At 44.4% G+C, this 22,939-nt stretch overlaps 1 protein-coding gene across 6 annotated transcripts in view; it reads right to left on the reverse strand.

Moving 5' to 3' along the window:
• The window catches only part of celsr1a (cadherin EGF LAG seven-pass G-type receptor 1a), a 324,635-nt gene that overhangs the window by 95,739 nt on the left and 205,957 nt on the right, over positions 1-22,939 (reverse strand). The window lies entirely within an intron of this gene.

The following is a 22,939-nucleotide window of genomic DNA, read 5'->3' on the forward strand; positions in this document are numbered from 1 at the left end:
ACGAAGGAGCTATTAGGGCAGATAACCAGAAGCTTGGGCAAAGAGGTAGATTTTAAGCAGCATCTTAAAAGAGAGAGAGAGAGAGAGAAAGCTAGAGAGAGAGAGACATTTACAATGGGAAATCCAGAGCTTAGGGCTCTGGAAACAATACAACTCTGGCACAAGGTCCACACGAAACTGAAAAATGAATGAAGTGAAAGGGATAGAGAACAAATAAAGGAAGTTAGGACTAAAGTTCAAAGAAGCAGGAAAATTAAATAAAAATAATGAGAACAGAACAGCACAAAGCCAAAGAGACTGGAAGGTGCAAGGAATAAAACAACAGCAAAAACAGAAAGAGAAAAACAAGAGTGAAATATGAATCCCTCACCTTTGGGCTTTAGAATATTGTGTGTAGAAAAAGTTTGCCTTTATATAGCGTCTTTCACATCCTTGGGATATTTTAAAGTAGAAGTGGGACTGTGACTGGTGCAGACTTGATGGGCCAAATGGCTTCCTTCTGTACTGCAGGATTCTATGATTCTAAGTCATAGAATTCATACAGTGCAGAAGAAGCCCATTCGGTCCAACGAACCTGCATCGACAATAATCCCAGCCAGACCCTATTCCCGTAACCCCACCTATTTACCCTGCTGGTCCCCCTGACACTGAAGGGCAATTCACCTAACCAGCAGATCTTTGGACTGTGGGAGGAAACCAGAGCACCCAGAGGAAACCTGTCCACATGCCAGGTAATGATTTAGAAGTGCAGTCATGACTGATGTTATGAAAGCAATATAGGAATTTGAACCAACTTTTAGCTTCCGAGCCTTACACCGCGGGGAGAATCAACACTGCACATGATACATGGGGTGCTCCAACGGTCATCATGTTGACCATATGCCCATCACTGCTTTATTTCATTACTCTCCCAGGAAGCACAACAGGATGAGGCCTTTTTTAATAGAACATAGAACATAGAACATAGAACATTACAGCGCAGAACAGGCCCTTCGGCCCACGATGTTGCACCGACCAGTTAAAAAAAAACTGTGACCCTCCAACCTAAACCAATTTCTTTTCGTCCATGAACCTATCTACGGATCTCTTAAACGCCCCCAAACTAGGCGCATTTACTACTGATGCTGGCAGGGCATTCCAATCCCTCACCACCCTCTGGGTAAAGAACCTACCCCTGACATCGGTTCTATAACTACCCCCCCTCAATTTAAAGCCATGCCCCCTCGTGCTGGATTTCTCCATCAGAGGAAAAAGGCTATCACTATCCACCCTATCTAAACCTCTAATCATCTTATATGTTTCAATAAGATCCCCTCTTAGCCGCCGCCTTTCCAGCGAAAACAATCCCAAATCCCTCAGCCTCTCCTCATAGGATCTCCCCTCCATACCAGGCAACATCCTGGTAAACCTCCTCTGCACCCTCTCCAAAGCCTCCACATCCTTCCTGTAATGTGGGGACCAGAACTGCACACAGTACTCCAAGTGCGGCCGCACCAGAGTTGTGTACAGTTGCAACATAACGCTACGACTCCTAAATTCAATCCCCCTACCAATAAACGCCAAGACACCATATGCCTTCTTAACAACCTTATCTACTTGATTCCCAACTTTCAGGGATCTATGCACACATACACCTAGATCCCTCTGCTCCTCCACACTATTCAAAGTCCTCCCGTTAGCCCTATACTCAACACATCTGTTATTCCTACCAAAGTGAATTACCTCACACTTCTCCGCATTAAACTCCATCCGCCACCTCTCGGCCCAACTTTGCAACCTGTCTAAGTCTTCCTGCAGACTACGACACCCTTCCTCACTGTCTACCACACCACCGACTTTGGTGTCATCAGCAAATTTGCTAATCCACCCAACTATACCCTCATCCAGATCATTAATAAATATTACAAACAGCAGTGGCCCCAAAACAGATCCCTGAGGTACACCACTTGTAACCGCACTCCATGATGAATATTTACTATCAACCACCACCCTCTGTTTCCTATCCGCTAGCCAATTCCTGATCCAATTTCCTAGATCACCCCCAATCCCATACATCTGCATTTTCTGCAGAAGCCTACCATGGTGAACCTTATCAAACGCCTTACTAAAATCCATATATACCACGTCCACTGCCTTGCCCCCATCCACCTCTTTCTTAAAAGATAATGGATACATTCACCTCACCAGCACTTGTTGCTTTTAAAAACAATCTCCAGCTGTGGCAGTAAGTGTAAATCAATGCCCAACACACTACTGTAACCTTTACATTTTGCGCTGGAATTTATTACACATTAACGTACATTTTCAGCTCCTTTTTTCTTTTGCGCACATTTGTCCAACACAAGATTTATGCAAGGGCCTCGAGAGACACCTCACATCATTCTAAAGTTACTGACACCGAATTGTAATTGTAAATCAATGTGATATATGCAGCTGTTGATGGTTGAAATAAGATATGCCCTGAGCATGTCTCAAACCATCATCCCATGGATCCTCCAGTTCAGTGCACAGGTCACTGTTTATCACAACAGACTTCACTTCTGGACACGACTGTGACTTTTTTTCTGTGTTAAGAATATCAAGGATGCAGGTTGTATTTTAAACAGCACAGCAGCTGTCGATGTAAAAACAATGAAAACAAGCTTACCTAATGCAGCCTCAAAGGAGACCTCATCACTTTGAGGAGTAAGAATTAGTCTGAGCCTAGATCGTGACCATCAGGCCTCATGCTTGGGGTTAGCCATTGGCACCTGTTGCACCTTCACAGGCAGCTCACTCCATGAGGAGAATGCTTTTCAGATCATTGGTGGCGGACAAGTTCTGGAAGTGGGAATGGGGGAGTGGGGAAGTGGGGGGTGGTGGCGACAGGGGCAAACGCTCTTGGAATGCACAATGGGACAGACAAATCGGCAAAATTGTCTGGGGAGCACGGCGCCTGCACAGAAAGATTTCCTTCATTTCAAACCTACTTTCCCATGGGGCTCGCTGAATGAAGCAAGCCTAATGTCAGCACACACTGGCCAAAGGTTTGCCCACCGCTAAATTGCTGCACTTTGCTCCTATTTTGCACCCCGAATTTGGTTCAACACACACCAATTTCTACCCCGAAGATCAAAGCTGTCAAATATCTGCAGAACCAACATTAATTCATGAACTGGGTCCTCCCACACCTGACCGACTGTTAAATAACCAATCAGCACGGAACTACTTGCTGCACCTCCTTTCAGCACATTGTACAGGATTTGACAGTTACCTAAAGAACGTCGGACGTAACACTTGGAAGGAATGAAATATGATTTATTTTTTCTGTTCAGTTATTTTAACCAGATAGCGTAGTCTAATTACTCTCGCTCAGTGGCTGACAGTCACGTTTCATTTTCCCTTCCTGTATTTTATTCAAAAGATTGCTCAGTTGCAGTTGTTCTAAAATGTTTTATAACAATTTTTAAATCAAAACTTTTACATAAATTGGTCAACGTTTGGTTCAAAGATGCTTCCTCCACAGGCTCAGCAAATGGAGCAGCTTCAGATGATATACCTGATATTCTCAATTACAATTTTGTAGATTTATTCACAATTACATTCACTGTAAAACTCCCCATCATATGCGCAGCGAGCAGTAAAACATCAAATAATATTCATAGAATCATAGAATTCCTACAGTGCAGAAGGAGGCCATTCAGCCCATCGAGTCTGCACCGACCCTCCAAAAGGGCATCTTACCCAGACCCACCCCCACCCTATCCCTGTAACCTCACACATGTACCATGCTAATCCCCCTAACCAACACAACTCGAGACACTAAGCAGCAATTTAGCATGGCCAATCCACCTAAACTGCACATCATTGGACTGTGGGAGGAAACCCACGCAGAATGGAGGAGAATGGACAAACTCCACAGTAACCCCAGGCCAGAATTGAACCTGGGTCCCTGGCACTGAAAGGCAGCAGTGCAAACCACTGTGCCACACACATATTGTTACAAGGTATATTTTGGATTTTTATCTGAGAATGTAATAAGAGTAAAATGTCACAAATACAAAGTGAAGTTCATCCTGGAATCAATGACAATGAACAAAAGACATGAGTTTATAGAGTGCAGGTACCTAATATCCATAGAGTCATTTTATTTTACATGCCAGCGATGAACCCAGTTCTGTTCCTGCAGATTTACTGAAGGGGCAAAGTGGACTTTCAGGTAGGTGAGTGAAGACAAACTCTCTGGAATCATTTAAGATGGATTTTAGACTCTAGCTCAGTGATCTGGGATCAACCAAATGACCTTCCACATTGTCATCAACCTGGTGATTTTCTGAATTCCCAAATAGCGCTGTACACAGACAGTGTTTCATCACACACACACATAGACTGACACACAGGCAGACAGGCAGACGCACAGGCAGACAGGCAGACGCACAGGCAGACAGGCAGACGCACAGGCAGACAGGCGCACACAGACAGGCGCACACAGACAGTGTATGACACCAGAGAGGATAATCAATAAACCAATATAGGATTCAGAGAGTCAATGACTTAATTCCCTAAATTCAGTGTTCAACAAGTTCAGCCTCACAACACAATGATTTATGGGCCATTAAATCAAGTGTTTAGTTAACAGTGGGTAGTCGCACAGTAGCCAGCATAGAATGAAGCAATGACAGAACCATTTTATACACCAGCACGGTGGCACAGTGGTTAGCATTGCTGCCTCAAAGCACCAGGGAACCGGGTTCGATTCCAGCCTTGGGTCACTGTCTGTGTGCAGTTTTCACGTTCTCCCCGTCTGCATGGGTTTCCTCCGGGTGCTCCAGTTTCCTCCCACAGTCCAAAGATATGTAGGTTAGGTGGAGTGGCCATGCTAAATTTGCGAGGTTATGGAAATAGGGCAGGGCAGGGCTCTTTCGGAGAGTCAGTGCAGACTCGATGGGCCGCATAGCCTCTTTCTGCACTACAGGGAGTCTACGGTTCTATTTGAACATTTTACAGCAGAAATTGCTGGCAGCATCTGTGTAGAGAGATACAGAGGTAAGGGGTGGAATTTAATAACCTCTTGGAGATTGGGGGTCATATGATCTGGTGGGTGGGAGCAGATCCTGCCATCTTCTCAACTCCACTAAATCAAGCTCTAGATGGGGAGAGTGGAATGGCTACTCCAGGACCATTTATGGGCCTCATCTCACCGTCACTGGTATTCAACCAGCAGTGGGCAGTGACTCACGATCTGGAGAGGTCGCCTAGAAAACCCTGTTGGGAGGCTGCCCGTGGTGGTAAGGGAGTGGTGGTGAGGGGCACACTGCCTGATAGAAGGATCCGGCAACAGAATGGGCGGGGACCACGGAAAGCCACCGCTTGCTCCAGCCCTCCATACCCTCATTCACTGGTGACCAATTCCCTACGATCCCCATCCCACCCACACTCAACTCAGTCTTGGGGATCCATGGCTAATTCTTCCTACTGGCTCAAGTGCAGTGCTGGCAGTGGCCACCACTCCCGATGGCACTGCCTGTACAGCAGAGCTGCTGGGGTTTGATTGGCCACCACTCGGAGGTAGGATTTTCACCTCAATGGGAGTGTTAATTGTTGGGAGGCCTGGTGCTGCCCAGTAAGTGCCTGGTTACCTCGTTACTGCATAGAACCTACCAGACAGGGCTCTCACCGGTTCTCCAACCATTGGACAAGGCCCCTGTGGCACTCATTAAATTCCACCCAATGTTTCATGTTGATGACCTTTCACCCAGATGGTTGTGTTACTGGCCTGATGTCAGGGGTCGGAACTTCTGCTCAGGGCTGGAGAGGAACTTGCAGTGGGAGGAGATGGATCCAGTTATCGTGGCCCAAGTGGGTACCAATGCCATAGACAGAACTAGGAAAGTGGTTCTGCAGAGAGAGTATGAGGATCACTGCACTAGATTAAAAAGCAGAACCTCAAAGGTAATAATCTCTGGATTGGAGAAGGTTCCGTTAGATTGGAAGAAAACAAATCTAACACTTTTATTCACAAAGGGAGAGAAGCAGAAAGCAGGATGTTACAGGCCAGTTAGACTAATATCTGTCATAGGGAAAATGTTAGAAGCTATTTTTAAAGATGTTATAGCAAGGCACTTGGAAAAGTTCAAAGCAATCAGGCAGAGTCAACATGGTTTTGTGAAAGGGAAATCATGTTTAACCAATTTATTGGGACTGTTTGAAGAAGTAACATAAACCATGGATAAACACTTTCATATCACATCAAACCATCAATGTTTCAGTTAACAGCTGAATGCACTGATCAACTGTGCCTCAGAAACTGAGACATACTGTGGAGAAAGGGGAACCAGTGGATGTAATTAGATTTCCAGAAGGCATTTGATCAGGTGCCACATCAAAGAGGTTAGGAAAAATAAAAGCTCATGGTGTAGGGGGTAACATTTTGGCGTGGATTTAAGAGGATAAGCATAAATAAATCTTTTTCTAGTTGGCAGGATATGACAAGTGGTGTACCACAGGGATCAGTGCACGGGCCACAACTTTTTACAATGCATATAAAGTGACTTGGATGAAGGGACTGAAGGTGTGGTTGTTAAATTTGCTGACGACACAAAGATAGGTAGGAAAGTAAATTGTGAAGAAGGATGTAAGGAGGCTATAAAGAGACTTGGATAAGTTAAGTTGAGTGGGCAAAGACCTGACAAATGGAATATAATGTGGAAAAGTGGGAAATTGTCCATTTTGGCAGGAAGAATAAAAGAACGTATTATCTAAATGGTTGGTCAGTGGGGGAGGAGAGTCAGGGCTAAGTGGGAGAGAGGTTAGTCAGTCAGTGTAGACTGTAGGGGTTATTTGGAGGAGGATAGTTTGTAGTGTTTGGGGGGGATAGGTGGGGGATGATTGGAGGTGGAGTTGTTGGGCAAAGACGAGTAGGTTGGGGGGGGGTGAATCAGTTGGGCAGCAGGTGGGTGGGGGCCAAATGTTTGGGGAGTTGGAGGTCAGGTAGTTGGTGGGGCAGTGGGGGTGGAGTGAATCCCACTGGGGGTGGGGTCGTCAGGGAGAGGGCGTCAGCACTACAGTTACACAGGAGTTAGAAGTGGTTTTAATTATTTTACCTTTAGTTGGGTAACTATCACTCTAAGACAGATGGAACCACACAAAGTTATGATTTACATTGTACTGTGGGATGGTTCCGATCGCAGGGCAATTGCCCAATGAACGTTTGAGCTTCCCGGACAATCCTGACCTGGGTGCGTTTTGCAGGAGGGTAGTGGGGGTGCGTGGGTTCCCCAGAAAATCTTTGGAGAAACCCACCCCGCTCCCCCCCCCAACTATGATGTCCGGAATCTTGGAGGTTACAGGCTATTATGTCTCTTATGCATACTGTCTGACTTGCAGATTCGTTCTAGCATTTTCTACCTTTCAGATTTCTAGCATCTGCAGCACTTTAGTTCTGGCAATATGTTCCATGAATTGGATGAAATTATAGCACTAGTGCTCGTGCACTTGTGGTCTCGGAAAGTGTAAAAACCAGGATTACTCTTTTGAGATTTCATGCCACAGATGCATGCAGCCTCCGCAGCTTTTCCCACACCTTTAACTTGGCTGAAAAGTTCTGCGTGTAATCGAAACAAAACAGGGTCAACAACCTCACCAGGGTGTTCCTGCCAGAGACAAACAGTTTTGACATTCCTGAACGATAAAAGTTGACCAAAGCGTCTCAGCCATTCCAACCCACTTCCAGCCACTGTCATGCCAACAGAATGTGAGCCTAATACTTGGAGGAAGTTTACACCCTCACGAAGGAGGGGGAACCTGGTTTAGGTGCACTGTTGAACCATTACTATTATGTGGAACGCACAACTGACTTGGATGAGTCACTAGCACAGTCTGTGAACAGAATTAGTACACATGGTTGAACTGAGGCCCAAAAGGGTTTTCACTGGAACTGCAAGTAACTTAGTTCCCTCACACCAGTAGGTTGAATGATGCCATGACATTTGATTAAGCTCATCATCATTCAAGTGTCTAAATAAAAGTATTAAAAAACAACCCAGTGTGGGAAATAAACAAAAGATTGTTAAATGTGACAAAAATGACTTGTAACTGTTTATTTTTTTCTGCATCATTTTACCCAAAAGAACCATCTAAATTTTTTAAGTTTTTGTGGAGGTTTGCTGACAAGCACAATCTGTGAAAACTCCCAATGCCGATTATTGTCAATGATATCATTACATTGATATGGTTTAATGGCAATTACATTGGTATACAGTCAATGGGTATTTGGACACCTATAAACACACAGTGGCACAGTGGTTAACATTATTGCCTACAGCGCCAGCTACCCGGGTTCAATTCCAGCCTCCAGTGACCAATTCCAGCCTCAAGTCACTGTCTTTGTGGAGTTTGCACGTTCTCCCCGTGTCTGCGTAGGTTTCCTGCGGGTGCTCCGGTTTCCTCCCACAGTCCAAAGATGTGCAGGTTAGGTGGATTGGCCATGTTAAATTGCCCCTAAGTGTCCAAAGACATGTAGGTTAGGGGGATTAGCAGGATAAATGCGTGGGATTACGGGGATAGGGCAGGAAGTGGACTGGGTGGGATGTTCTGTCAGAGTCGATGCCAACTCGATGGGCTGAATGGCCTCTTTCTGCACTGTGGGGATTCTGTGGTAAATGGGGAAAGCTAGGATACAGGTGGGTTGGAGTAGTATTGACTATGAACTAAATCAACAAACTCTCAGAAAGCAGCTGCAGCTTAGTTTTAATTTCACCAACCCATGTGGATCTGATGAACAATTATTTTCATCCTGGTGATGTGACCAGTTTTGCCGGTGAATACTGCTTCTAGCTCAATGCCTTTTAATGTGGCACAAGAAAATTGCAGAAACCTGAATTGCACTGAGAGTAATTTGTGCTTCGAATTCTGCAAACTTTTGCCTGAGTAATGCCAATTTTGAATGAATTGCATCTAAAAATAAACAAGATACAACCAGACCTTTCAAGGTTAGGAAACCCTTCGAGGCACAAAGGATAGTGGAAGTTTAGAACTCTCTTCTGCAAGTGGTGGTTGATAGGGCCACACGGGGGCACAGTGGTTAGCACTACTGCCTCACAGGGCCAGGGACCTGGGTTCGATTCCCGGCTTGGTTCACTGTCTGTGCGGAGTCTGTACGTTCTCATCGTGTCTGTGTGGGTTTCTTCGGGCTGTTCTGGTTTCCTCCCACAGTCTGAAAGACGTGCTGGTTAGGTGCATTGACCATGCTAAATTCTCCCTCATTGTATCCGAACAGGCGCTGGACAGTGGCGACTCGGGGATTTTCACAGTAAATTCATTGCAGTGTTAATATAAGCCTACTTGTGACACTAATAAATAAACATGAAACAATTGTTCATTTTAAATCAGAGATTGACAGATTTTTGTTTCTGAGAGGTACTAAGGGATATAGGACAAAGGTGGTATATGGAGATAGGCCACAGATGAACCATGGTTTCAATGAATGGCAGAGGCAACAGGGGAAACTCTTGCTCCTATTAAACTACTGTTAATTTTTACAGCAATACTGCACCATGTTCTGCACAGTCTGTGGTAGAATTGGGAAATGGATGAATGCAAAGCACTTCAATCAGCTTAAGGTATCCTATATAATGTTTGAAAAAGCACATAGATATCCAATGTGGCCATTATTAGAGAAATGCAGTAAACTGCTCAGCTATTGCAATTGAACTCAATGTGGGAATTCAGGCATTTATTTCCTTTTTTTTTGAAACCACGTAAACAGGATTGTACCAGTCACTAATACAGGCCTTCTCACCTACAGCCAATGAATTAATGTAGACACAACGATCAAAGCCAACTTGCATTGTTGGCTGATGGTAGAGATTGAAAAGCAGAAGTTGCATTGTCGACATAGTCATGAAGGTGAGGGGGAGGCAGGATTTCATGCATGTCATTTAGCACCCACATGAAGCACTGTTCATGGATTCCTCTCTCGGCCTCTCCCTACAGTTACCAACAAACGCGACCCAGATCATTGTAACGGTAAACCTCTTCAAAACTAGAATGGGGTCCTCACCACGAGAATGACAGAAGGCCAAGAAAACCCACAACAATCTTTCCAGGACAACTATAGATAGAAAATAATTGCAGCCTTGACAGTATCACTCACGCCTCAGGAACATTCAATTTTTAACATTATTTCATGTGATGTGGGCAACACAGGCTAGGCCAGCATTTATTGCTCACCCCTTTCGTCCTGAACGGCTGCACTCCGTGTGGTGCAGGTACACCCACAGTGTTGTTAGGAAGGGATATCAGCGATGACAGATCAACTTAAAATTAAAGCACTGATGGCTATCTCCTGAAAATTGTGCAATGGTTTCAAGTTGCCTCTCTCAACAATGATGACTGTTCTGATATGGAGATATACTTCAGACTGATCATGACAGGGCATCTCACATAGGACAGAACTTTCCATCTGTTCATGCTGGCAGGATGTTCTGGTCTCGCTACCCCCGCCATGGGTTTCCTGGTGGCATGGGGTGGAGTCAATGGGAAATCCCATTGACAGCAGCAGGACCAGAAGATCCTGCCACCAGCCAATAGTGGGAAACCTCCCACTGCGAGAAAGATGCAGGGTAGATGCAGGAAGGACGTTCCTGATGGTGGGGGAATCCAGAACCAGGGTTCACAGTCAGAGGATTCGAGATAGGCCATTTAGGATGGAGATGAGGAGACATTTCTTCACCCAAGAGTGGTGAGCCTGTGGAATTCATTACCACAGGAAGTAGTTGATGCCAAAACATTGAATGTATTCAAGAGATGGCCAGATATAGCATTGGGGCGAATGGGATCAAAGGTTATGGGGAGAAAGCAGGATTAGGCTATTGAGTTGGATGATCAGCCATGATCGTGATGGCTGGCGGAAGAGGCTCAAAAGGCCAAATGGCCTCTTCCTGCTCCTATCTTCTATGTTTCTATGTAAAAAAGCGGTGCGGAGGCCACAGATTCCCACCCATTGTCTAATGTAGACAGCTCGGTTTACTGTTCAGTGTTAAAACAGAGTGAAGATTCAAAATGATAAAATGTTAAACAGATCTTGTGAAACAATAATCAAAGGCTGGGATGGTTAAACACACAGGGGCCGATTTTACCAAATCGGCTCTAAGTGCCGGGTGTGGCCGTAAATCAGACCCGCGCCCGGCAGCCGTGCTCCAGCACCCCCATACGCCTTTTTTCGGCGCGGGTCTAGTGGGCGGGGCCTAGTGCATTTGCATCTGTCAGGGCGCCGAACTGTGCATGCGCAGTTCGGGAAGAATCTGACAGAACGCGCCCGGGCGCAAAACAAGAAGCAGACAGAGCCTCCCTGGGGTGGGGGGTGGAGAGGGGGTGTGACGTCTCATCGAGGTCCCTCCTGGCACCATCACTGGTACACGACCAGCCACAGATTACTCTTCCCTGCAGGTGCGAGAGAGATGGCTGTGGCTGGTAGTGTACCAGTGAATGATCCGTCACAACCCCGCCCCCCAGGGGATGATAAGTCTCACCCTCTTTCCCCCCATCCCCCCCCCCCCCCCCAAAGAGAGCGATGTGGGCCCACCCCCTCTCCTCATCTCCTCCCCCCTCCCCCCCCCCCCCCCCCCCCCCCCCCCACCAGAGTTCCAACTGGGCCTGCCCCCCCTCCCCCGGCAGACGCCAGTGGACCTGTGTGAAGCCCGGTCACTTCAGCCGTGGCTCGAAGTCAGTGTCCAGGAACGTGCTGCAGGCTGTCGAAGGACTGAAGGTGAGCGGGAAGGATGGTGGAGGGAGACCAGGATCGAGGTAGGTTAGGGGTGTGCTCTGCCGGGGGGGCCTGCCTCCCAGAGGGGTCCGATCCCGGGGGGAGGGGTCTGCAGGGGTGGTTAGACGGGGTGTCCGCGAAGGGTGGACCTCGGCGATTCCCCTGCCGAATACAAGTACAAGTTGGACTTTTATTTATCAGGTCGGTAAAGGCGCGGACGCGAATTGGGCCGAAAGCTGGTAAAGGGGGAATTGATGGTAAAGTTGGGCGCGTGCTTCATTAAGTCGATTTAAATGCATGCAAATGCATTTAAATCGTCGTGCCGGCTGATTTGGGCGTACACCGGAACGGCGCCAGAATTAGCCGTTGGTAAAGGCGCGATCCGCTGGGAATCGGGTGCGGATCGTGGCATAGGCCCGACGCCCGACTTTACCGCCATTTCGCGCCCGAAAACGGGTGCGAAGCTTTGGTAAAATCGGGCCCACAGTTTAGCACAGGACCATAGACAGCCAAGATCTAATCCTCCCATAAGTTGATTTAGCCAAAGTTAAATTAGCCACTATTCCAACTTACTTCCTCATCCTCAAATTGGAAAAGAACAGGAATAAAAAACAACCAAGGAACTTGTATCTCAACAATATCAAACAATCCTTCCCAAAACTGTGTGTGTTGGACAGCAGCCAATAACAAAATTAGGTCTCTAATTATGTCGCCTTCTGCGACAAGAGTTTTAAAAACTTATTCCGATTGCCCAGATTTACACAGGAAGAATGCACAGCTGAATGAGGTATTCACTGAAGCAAATTTCAACATGGTGTCCAATTGTTAGGGAGAGAAATGGTGATGAAATAAAATCAAAGCACAATTTAGAAAAATGAAGTGGTCATACAAAGCCTGCCCAAGATCACTTCATTACCCATAAAAGCCACAAACAGCACAGTATCCCACTGGCCTTAACTTCAAAATGAGTGAAAGGCACATCTTCCGTTGCTTCCACATTCCAGTTTTCTCAGAAAATGCCGCAATGGTACAGAATTATCTCTGCGCGAAACTCAGAAACGGGCAGGTGAATGTTGTATAAACATGATTTCAGATAATGATCAAATGCAGTTTACATCTGGACTAGAATCGGAGGAGGGTCTCTTCAGTAAACTGCTTCTTTAAACTGTCCCAGGTGTTTGAACTTTCACAAGGAAGGGCCAGGCATTATCTCTGCTATCAGCTGGTGGTATTGGCTGACAGATGTGAAATCTCATCAATGAAAACGAGCGGATCTTTTTTCTCCTGCGGTTGCTGGTTTACAATTCCACTCGAGCATTCTACGACAAAATACCTGCCTGCCTCCCCTATTGAAGCGTAATTTACTTTAAACTCAATGTGAAAACATGCTCCGGAACCCAAAACAAGCATTCTGATAATGGTAGGTAATCTTTAGTGTGTGTGGCTTTCTTCTTGATATAAAACACATTTATAAAAGTACTCTCGACTTCTTCCAGCCCTTGGCTATTTAGTCATGCTGAATGTGTAACTTTATTGGCTAGTTAAATATTCGGATTCTTCCAAATAATGCTTGGCTTGTGAACGAACCCACATGCTTTGGCAATAGTTGTGACTACCTTTGAAGGTAGGAAGACCAGGGTAAAAAAGAATCTCGCATTAACCTTGAGGAACATATCAGGTATGATTTCCTTCTTCAGCCAAGAAGTGATCGATTTTCATTCGTTAGTAGCAATCTACGCATTCCTATATCTCCTATCTGCTCCTTTGTATTTTTTAAAAACTCTTCAAAACACTCAAAATCTAAACTGAATTGAACAGTTTCTCACCTTGGTAGCCTAGATCATAAGATTTAATTCACTATGTAGGTCTCTCCCTAGCCATCATGCTTTACAAAGTTCTCAATGCCAGGAACATGGTAAACATATAGCTGGAGACGTGTATCCTTCACAATTCAGAACACAGTTCACATCATAGCCCATCACAGAAACCAGCCTTCCGTCCATTGACTCCGTCTATAGTTCCTATTGCCTCAGAAAAGCAGCCAGCACAATCAAGGACCCCATGCACCCTGGGCATATTCTCTTCCACCTTCTTCCATCAGGAAAAAGATACAAAAGTCTGAGAACACATACCGACTGACTCAAAAACAACTTCTTCCCTGCAGCCTTCAGACTTTTGAATGGACCTACCTTTTGGTAAGTTGATCTTTCTCTACACCCTATGATGTAACACTACATTCTGCAACCTCTCCTTTCCTTCTCCCCTATGTACTCTATGAATGGTATGTTTTGCCTGTTAACAGCTCGCAAGAAACAATACTTTTCACTGTATCCCAACATATGAGACAATAATAAATCAAATCAAATCACAGATCGAGAACCAGAGAGCATTGATTTAAGGTGACTGGAAAAAGCAGCAGCAACGTCATGAGACATTATGTTGGATGGAAAGCTGACTTGTCATGGGATCCTTGCATTTCAGAGATTATCCTTTCATTTACTGAATTGGAAACTCGTACTGCATGTTGAAGAGGAATAAACTTCTAGCGGTTTCATACTTCACTTAGGAACCAGAATTGCTTTGTTCATTCACTTTATGACGCATAAAAATATTGGCAGCAAGTTTCTGAAGAATAACCCAAACAATTTCCTGCTGACTGCACATTTTCATTCAGCTGCTTTCCAATTGACCAAGCATTAACCAATATTGGGCATTGAAGCAGTTTCCACCTCGTGTTTACATTGACATTTTCACAAGCTAATGAACAGAAGGAAAATACAACCTCTCATGTCTAACTTACTGCAATATCTCCAATATGTTTGCTGTTATGCTTTCTCTTCAGAATCACTTATTTTGAAAGCCATCTTATGATTAAAGAAATTCTTGCCGATCACAGCAAGTTTTATACATACCAAAGATTATGTACCATGGTCTGGTTTGCCAAAGGCAATAATGCATCTCATGGAAGAAAGGATAGCCAAATATTGTAATGCCCAATAAAATGCAGAGCTAATCCTGTCACTCCCTCCACAATGAATCATAACTGACTGAAGGCACGGTAATTTTCTGTGATCACAGATTGATCAAAGTGCTTGCCACAGACCGGCAGGTCAAGTCAACCCATTCCATTCATTTCAACCACCCAATGCAAACTGTCACTGAGTGGTCATTTTGGGGCAAGTGGACCTGAGTGACCTCTGCGTATAGGGTGAAGATATTTCTAAATGGGAAATCGACATTTATTAGGCAGGGTGTGGAATAGGTTCATGAGAATGGTTCCAAGGAAGAGAAACTTCAATTCTGTGGATAGATTGCAGAAGCTGGGGCTGTTGCTCTTGGTGAAAGGAAGAGTAAGAGGAGATTTGTTTTTAAAGTTTATTTATGTCACAGGTAGGCTTACATTAACACTGCAATGAAGTTATTGTGAAAATCCCCTAGTGGCCACACTCCAGATCCTGCTTGGATACCCTGCGGGAGAATTTAGCATGGCCAATACACCTAACCCACACATCTTTGGAGTGTGGGAGGAAACCGGAGCACCCGGAGGAAACCCACGCAGACACGGGGAGAATGTGTTGACTCTGCACAAAAAGTGACCCAAGCCGGGAATCGAACCCGGGTCCCTGGCGCCGAGAGGCAGCAGTGTGCCACCCATTTGGTAGAGGTGTTCAAAATCATGCGGGGACTGGACAGAGTAGATAAAAATAAACTGTCGCAATTGGCGGAAGGGTCAAGATCCAGAGGAAATGGAGTTAAGATGTTGGTAAAAGAAGCAAAAGTGCCATGAGAAAAATCTTCTCGCCACCAGCAGTCCATCTCCGCTGCCATGAGGCGGGTGCAGATCAGCCCATACACTAACTCATCCAAACATCATTTCTGCTGGACTTGGAAAATGAGGACATGTATTTCAGGTATCATATCTCTGATTTCTTGTTCCGTTCCATACAAAACATAGCTGTGCAGAAACTAAAAGCATTCTTTCTCCAGTGAACGGATCAGGTATGAATCATTTAAAAGATTCTTCGTCTTTTGTAAAGTATGCTGATTGCTGGAAATTTCAGCTATTGCCTGCAAATCCATTTTCACAGTTTATCAATTTTACGAGGGAAAAAATGTCCCATCAAATGAATGAACACTTTCCAACTTTATTACAGAGATGGTACCTTGATAGACAATTTATGGAAGCAACAAGACATGGGCAGTCATGTATCTGATTTTTAATATGCTTTAGTCATGAAACTCACTGAAGGGTAATGGATATTGCTGCAGGCTTAGGGGTGACCTCTCGATATCTAAAAGGGGAAGGCATTGCTACAGCTTAATTATATTCCCTTTTCATTTGCGATATTACTCTGTACCTGAAACAAATACATTAAAGTTTCACTATCCAGTGCCAATGTTTCTGAGCCATGGAGATGTTTCAACATCTGATCCATATTTGATCACTGGTCGTGCTGCAGCTTGGGGAGAAAAAGTTGGGTGTTTTACAATTCTCATGAAGGTGGAAATGGGGCAAAATCCCTCATTATTCAATAGAATTTGGTTTCAATTCCATATCAGTGCAGGCTTTGGCTGAGAAGTTTAAGCTTGGCTGTGATTTTAAATCTCAGTCAGACAGTTTAGTGGGAATTTCCTCCTCCTCCACGGTTCGCGGCAGTGGGAGGCAGCGCGTTGCTTGCTGGTGGCGGGATCTTATAGTCCCACTGTTGTCAATGGGGTCTCCCGCTGAATGCACCCCTCACCATCAGGAAACCCACAGCAGGGACGGGCCACCAGTGAGACCGTAAAATCCCGCCGGCGTAAACGGCAGCAAGATTTCGGTGTCTGTCAACCTGGCATCTCACTGTCTTATATTCATCCGTAAGTATATATGAAAAGCCAAAAGAGCAGCTATGAGATTAATGGGGCAAACATTGACATCATGTTAGGTTGAGTGGGGCCAGGAGGATTGGGGTGGGGTTCCCCAAGTGCCTCTGGAAATGCCTTTCTCCACTGGGCATTCTGATGCCCATTGACCACATGCACATTAAGTGATCTTTTAGTAATCCCTGCTCCCAGCTGATAGTGAAGTCATTAATGGGTGGCAATTGATGTAAAGATTTCCAACACTATGTGCATGAGGATTGTTAATCTCCTCGTGTATTCCTCACCTATAATTGGTTATTTATTACTTTCATTATATTTATGTTATTCTATTCACTGTTCCTGTTCTGGGAAGTCTTCCAGTCCAATTTCAATTCCTTCTCCAATCGCTTTGCTCCAGCAAATTGCTACATTCCAGCAAAAAAAGGCACTTTGAGCCTTGACGATTCTTCACCCAAATTCCATTTACTTAATAACGTACAAAACACAGCATGAAATCTGCAGAACCTTTTCCAGTAGCCCCAACTCAGAGAAATGGCAAACAATGGTCCACTACAGTCTTCCCCAGAGTTTCTGCCAAAGTTATGGCATGTTTCTTCCGTATCTTCACACACTTTCTTTCCCCTTTAGGGAATAGTCAGAAGGAATGGCAGGCTGATTTTCAACTTGCTGGAATGCTTTTTCCATGACCATCAAGTCATGGAGTGGGACTTGAACTTTAAAAGCAGGGGTGCTACCTATTCAGTCACAATACCTCCAAAGTTATGTGGAAGGTTTGGAGAACGCAACAGAAATTCTCAACCCAAGCAACAACACAGAAAAAAGCCCAAATTCATCCATAACCTTGGCTCCAATGAGTTCCTCCTTCCTACAGTAAATATTGTCAGGCTTTTTAACATCACGGCCTCCAGGGTCAGTCAGCACAAACACCATATTTCATGATTAAGACCCATTTTCAGAGACCTCCCATTGTGTCCTAACATGCATTACTTAAGACTACAATTTCTAGCAACTAACATGTAACTGGAGTTCAAACACATGCACAAACTAGCCAGCTGACTCATAATCGGGATTCTCCGGCCGCACTCGCCTCAAAACCGGAGAATCCCGCCCGAGGTCTATGCACCTTTGCATGGTCCGCACCTCCCACCCGCTACAATTCCCCTGGCGGGCGCGACAGGAGAATTCCAGCCATAATGTTCTGAGTTTTCCAGCATCTCCAATCTAAACATGGACTGGGCAGATGAAACATGACAAGATTACAATTGCCTGGAACCACCACATTTGATGTGGAGATGCCGGCGTTGGACTGGGGTAAGCACAGTAACTACCAAATAAACCTGTTGGACTTTAACCTGGTGTTGTGAGACTTCTTACTGTGACTGTGACATTTAGCAGAGATCCAAAATGTGCAACCCCCTCCTGATCACTGCAAAGCACGCACAAACCAAGTACTCTCAGTCACAACTTCATGTCAGTGTTTTTTGAACTGTAGTTGAGGAAAGCAAAGAAAAAAACAGATCAGAACTGCAACATGTCAAATGTTCAGCAACAGAAGAGGGATAATTATCAATGAAAATGTCAAGAGGGAGAGCATACTGGAGGGGTTAAAGAAAGAAAGAGGACAGATTCCACTTGGATTACCATACACCGAGGAATGTCTGCCAACCAAAGAGTAGGAAGAGGCCATGGGACCCTGCACCACAAGAATTTTAAATATCACTAATGAAAAAGCATAATTTAAATCTGTGACACCTTACGTCAAATTCCACAAACCGTAATTAATAACCCATTTGTCCGAAACCATTACAGAAACCAGACCAGTGCTATTCAAATAATAAAAACCTCATGGAGACTATGCTGATGTATGTATGCATTGCACTTATGCCAAAGTTGACAGAAACCAGAGTCACATTACATGTCTGCTAGGATTTCCTTATTATCTGTACCCATCTGACACTTATGTGGCTGGATCTATTCCTTGCCAGGAGACATTATATTGTTGCACTAAAACAAATAGTTTCGATGACAGATTGGTTCATTATTGTGAGCAAATTGTTACTGGTTTCCTCTTTTCTTCCCATCTCATTTTTCCAAATTACATTCTTGACATTTTCTGAGCATTTGTATAATTATCTGATGATGAATGGATTCTGCACTCAGTGTGCACTGGTAGGTAGATAACGTTTTCCACTATTTTTCAATCAGTGAAATCAATTACAGAGACGTCTCAGGGAAGATTCAGACAGTATTACTGTCCCTTAACAACAGCGTGTATGTATATGAATCCCAAGCCAGGAAAGGTTAGGGGGTGGGGGAGACGGGGGGGCTAACAAAATTATTTGTTGATCAGATGGAGTTTTGAATGGATTTCTTGAGGAGAAATGTAGAGGAGGAATCTTTTAAAAAATTTTTACTCCATTCTTCAAGTTACAAAGCCAATGTGCAGAGTGGACTGGGCAAGCTTGAATCCATCTCCTTGCTTGCTCCAAAATCCAAATTTAAATTGAATCCAATTCATGGTCTCCACAAGAGAGACATACAAGATCCAAGTTGACAAGACAAGACATTGCACCTGACCTTGGGCGTGATCTCATAGAGGTCATAGAGGTTTGCAGCATAGGAACAGGCCCTTCGGCCCATCTTGTCCATGCCGCCCTTTTTTTAACCTTTAAGCTAGTCCCAATTGTCCGCGTTTGGCCCATATCCCTCTATCTATCTTACCCATGTAACTGTCTAAATGCTTTTTAAAAGACAAAATTGTACTCTACCTCTGGTAGCTTGTTCCAAACGCTCACCACCCTCTGTGTGAAATAATTTCCACTCTGGACCCTTTTGTATCTCTCCCTTCTCATCTTAAACCCATGCCCTCTAGTTTTAGACTCCCCTACCCTTGGGAAAAGATGTTGACTATCTAGCTGATCTATGCCCCTCATTATTCTTTCAGCATTGTCAAGCATCGTCATTATCTGATGGCTGACCTTAGCCAAAAGGCCAAGGTGCAATAGTTGGACTGGACAGCTAAAGGCTACGTCGTCAACAATGGGGTGAAGGGTGGATTCACAAGACCTCTGGAATTAGACAAGATTGTATGCCAGCAATATATGCTTAGCTCATGAGCAGTCCACGTGTTCATTGGTCAGCAATACTGCTAAAATAAAATGTCACTGGGGTTTGCTCATCTCTCTGCTGCTGGGAACTGTAGGATCAACATCAAGCAATTGCACATCAGCATGAGGGAGACCCACTGAACCTAAGCTTGGAGTTTGGGGGGTGATTGTAACCTGGCACATTGCACACAACAACCTTACTGAAAAATCAAAATCACAAAGTATTGCTGGTGATATAGGAACATAGGAGATTTTAGCAGACAAAGTTTGGAGTGATATTCTTCCACCTACTACTTTAACAAAATATTCACCGGCTTCATCCTTATATACTTTCATCCCCAACAGCAATTCAAATAAAACTTGTTGAAGGCAAGTACAGATTTCAGTTGTCATTATGTTATCAGCTACTCCCGAGGTAATGATAAATTAATTGTCACTTTTACTGATAGGAACTTTCCAGGTATTTTTAATAATGGAATTCAAATTCTCACACTTCTATGGTTGTCTGCATCAGTACAAGCCTTTGGTTACTAGTCTTGTAGCTCAACCACTGCACATTTGTTCCCCAGTTATCATTGTATCTCAGCCATGTTTTCCTACATACATTCCAGGATGCACACTTATCCCTGGACATAGGCCCAGTTTTAAACCATATAAATGTACACTGAGCTACCATTAAAATACCAACACACATTGAAATATATGGGCAAGAAAGTTTGTTTGATCCACGACGTTCCAGCCAGTTTGCAATGCGTTTATTAAATTCTGCAGAGTTTAACTCTTTCAGATCATAGTCTCAGTTCATGAACTGTACATCTATCCCAGCGGCTCTGAGCAGTGCTTCCCACGAGGCACCAAATGTTTTCATATCTGCTCTCAATAAAAACAGACCAGAAATTCCGCCTCGGTGTTATCTTCCTGCCTTTTCAAACCAGGACCTCAGATCATAACCCTTTACACTTTATCATGAATAGAGCAGCTGATGAACCAATTTAATGCAGGAAGCTGTAAATTCCCCAGTCACATTTTGCACTGAAGCTCATGTAGGAAAACGGAGAAGCTGCAGGGATATAAACAGTGCTGACTGTTTGGCAGAGAAGGGGGGAACAAATCCATCTCCAATAATATTATTAAACTGCGGCGCTTGACAACAGCCACATATTTCATTTCTCTAATGAGCTGTTATGGTGTTTTTAGGGGGAAGTCTGGATTAACCTACGAACACTTCAACCATTCTAAACCAGATTGTCTGTCCTTTGCTAATCTGTTCTGGTCCTTTCCAGAGGAACAAGTAGGCTCAAACGTGCTTCTCACATTTAATCACAATTTGCGTTCCAACAAATGATCTGCTGGTTATTAAAGGCAGCATTAGCACTCTATTCAGTACACGGACATGAAAGGTGCAGTTAAACAGCCAGGAGTTCAGAAGACCTTTGTAAATTCCCAGCATGTCTGAAACTGTGATTATGGGATTAGATTACAAACAAACCAAGAGAACCTAAATTTGATCCCATATTTGATGCTGCGTTGGCTAACATTACACAAGGTAGTAATCTGGCACTAGAATTCCCATGGATTGCAGACAAAATAAAATCAACCACAATCCCTGTATTTTCAGCAACCCTATTGGAATGTGATCATGCCTAGCTGCTGATACTAAAGTTAGGCTGGGCTTTCACCTTTAACGATAGAATGACCCATCAGTGCCAATGAAGAATGGCTTTTTTAGGCAAAGTACAAGGGAGTTGGTGACATTTGTGAACCATATCTCAGGGCACATTTACATGGTATGTGTATCACTTTGAACCAATCATTATTCTCATTCTCAGTATCTTCCATTAGGGAGTACACACCTTGCACCTGAAGCATGTTCCCTTTATTGTCATACATATGAGCAGGATGTTTTGTTATTGAATCCTGATCCTGTTTATGGAATGGATGTGGATCAGGGACCCACAAATACCACCCCAAAGGCTGATACTGGACGAGACAGCTAATTTAGTGGCAGTCTCTAGGAGTCCCATTCAAAGAAGGCCAGCCTGTGCATTCCTAGTCTGGAGGGCCAATAGGAGGCTGTGGGCATGAATAAACTGGCAGCCTCACCAACAGAGGTGTCCGCTGCTGAAGTATGTGGCGGGGGCTCAAAGCCAACTCCCACCCAGTCGTCAGCCACAAATTAGATAAATAAGAAATTGGGGTGGTGGGAAAGAGAGCTCCCATGATAATGGACACTGCCACGGCGATGACCAAATTTTTGGAGTGGGGCCTTGTAGGTTGAATGGAACCTCATGTTCTAATGTCCAGTCAGCCGGCCACAGAGAGACTGCCGCTGTTTCATGCATGATCTCCTGACGCGGTGACTATCCTGTGCACCAGCTGAAAAGGCCATCAGGTCCAAGAGAGCGCCCTTAAGGGACTTAACTGGGCACCCACTGCAGCCAGGCTGGTAACCACTCCCAACTTCACCCTGACTCCTGCATAATCCTTTGGAGGCAGGAACATGCATGGAAAATTCAGCACTGTACTCGGTTTATTTCTGACACACTGCAGACTTTTATACAAGTATGTGAAGCACTCTAAATGAGAAGAAACGCTTTGCAGTACATATCTGTCAGCAGGAAGGGATATGTTTGAGATAAAAGACTCAATTAGCACCACTCACACCCACTAACTTCCTTACACTAACTTCTCTTGGAATCCGATACAGGACATCTGCCCAAAGTAAATCTCTGAATACAGGAGACCGAGTTAGAATTGCGACATAACTAAGAAAAGTAAATAGGTAAGAATAAAACCAATAGGATTTAATAGCAATTCTGCAGACTATTTCCAGATTTTATTTCCTGCTTCCTGTCTTAATTTCCGACATAAACCATTCAGGGTCCCGGATGTTTTGATTTATTCATAATAGCACTCACACTTTGATAGGAAAAATAATGAAGTGACTCATTTATATTAACACAAGATCGGCAATAAATGCTCGGGGAAATTAAGCTAAACAGCAAGACCATATTCATAGGAACATAAGACTTAGAAGTAGGCCATTTGGCCCCTTAAGTCTGCTCCAATCAACTAGATCATGGCTGAACTTCTATCTCAATGCCCACTATCTCCATATCCCTTGATATCTTCAATAACTGGAATCTATCAATCTGCATTTTGAGGAGGCTCAGTGACTGAGTCTCCACAGCGCTCTGGGGTAGAGAATTCCAAAGACTGGCCA

The sequence above is a fragment of the Mustelus asterias genome, chromosome 19 (assembly GCF_964213995.1).
Source record: "Mustelus asterias chromosome 19, sMusAst1.hap1.1, whole genome shotgun sequence".
NCBI classification, from domain to species: Eukaryota; Metazoa; Chordata; class Chondrichthyes; order Carcharhiniformes; family Triakidae; genus Mustelus; species Mustelus asterias.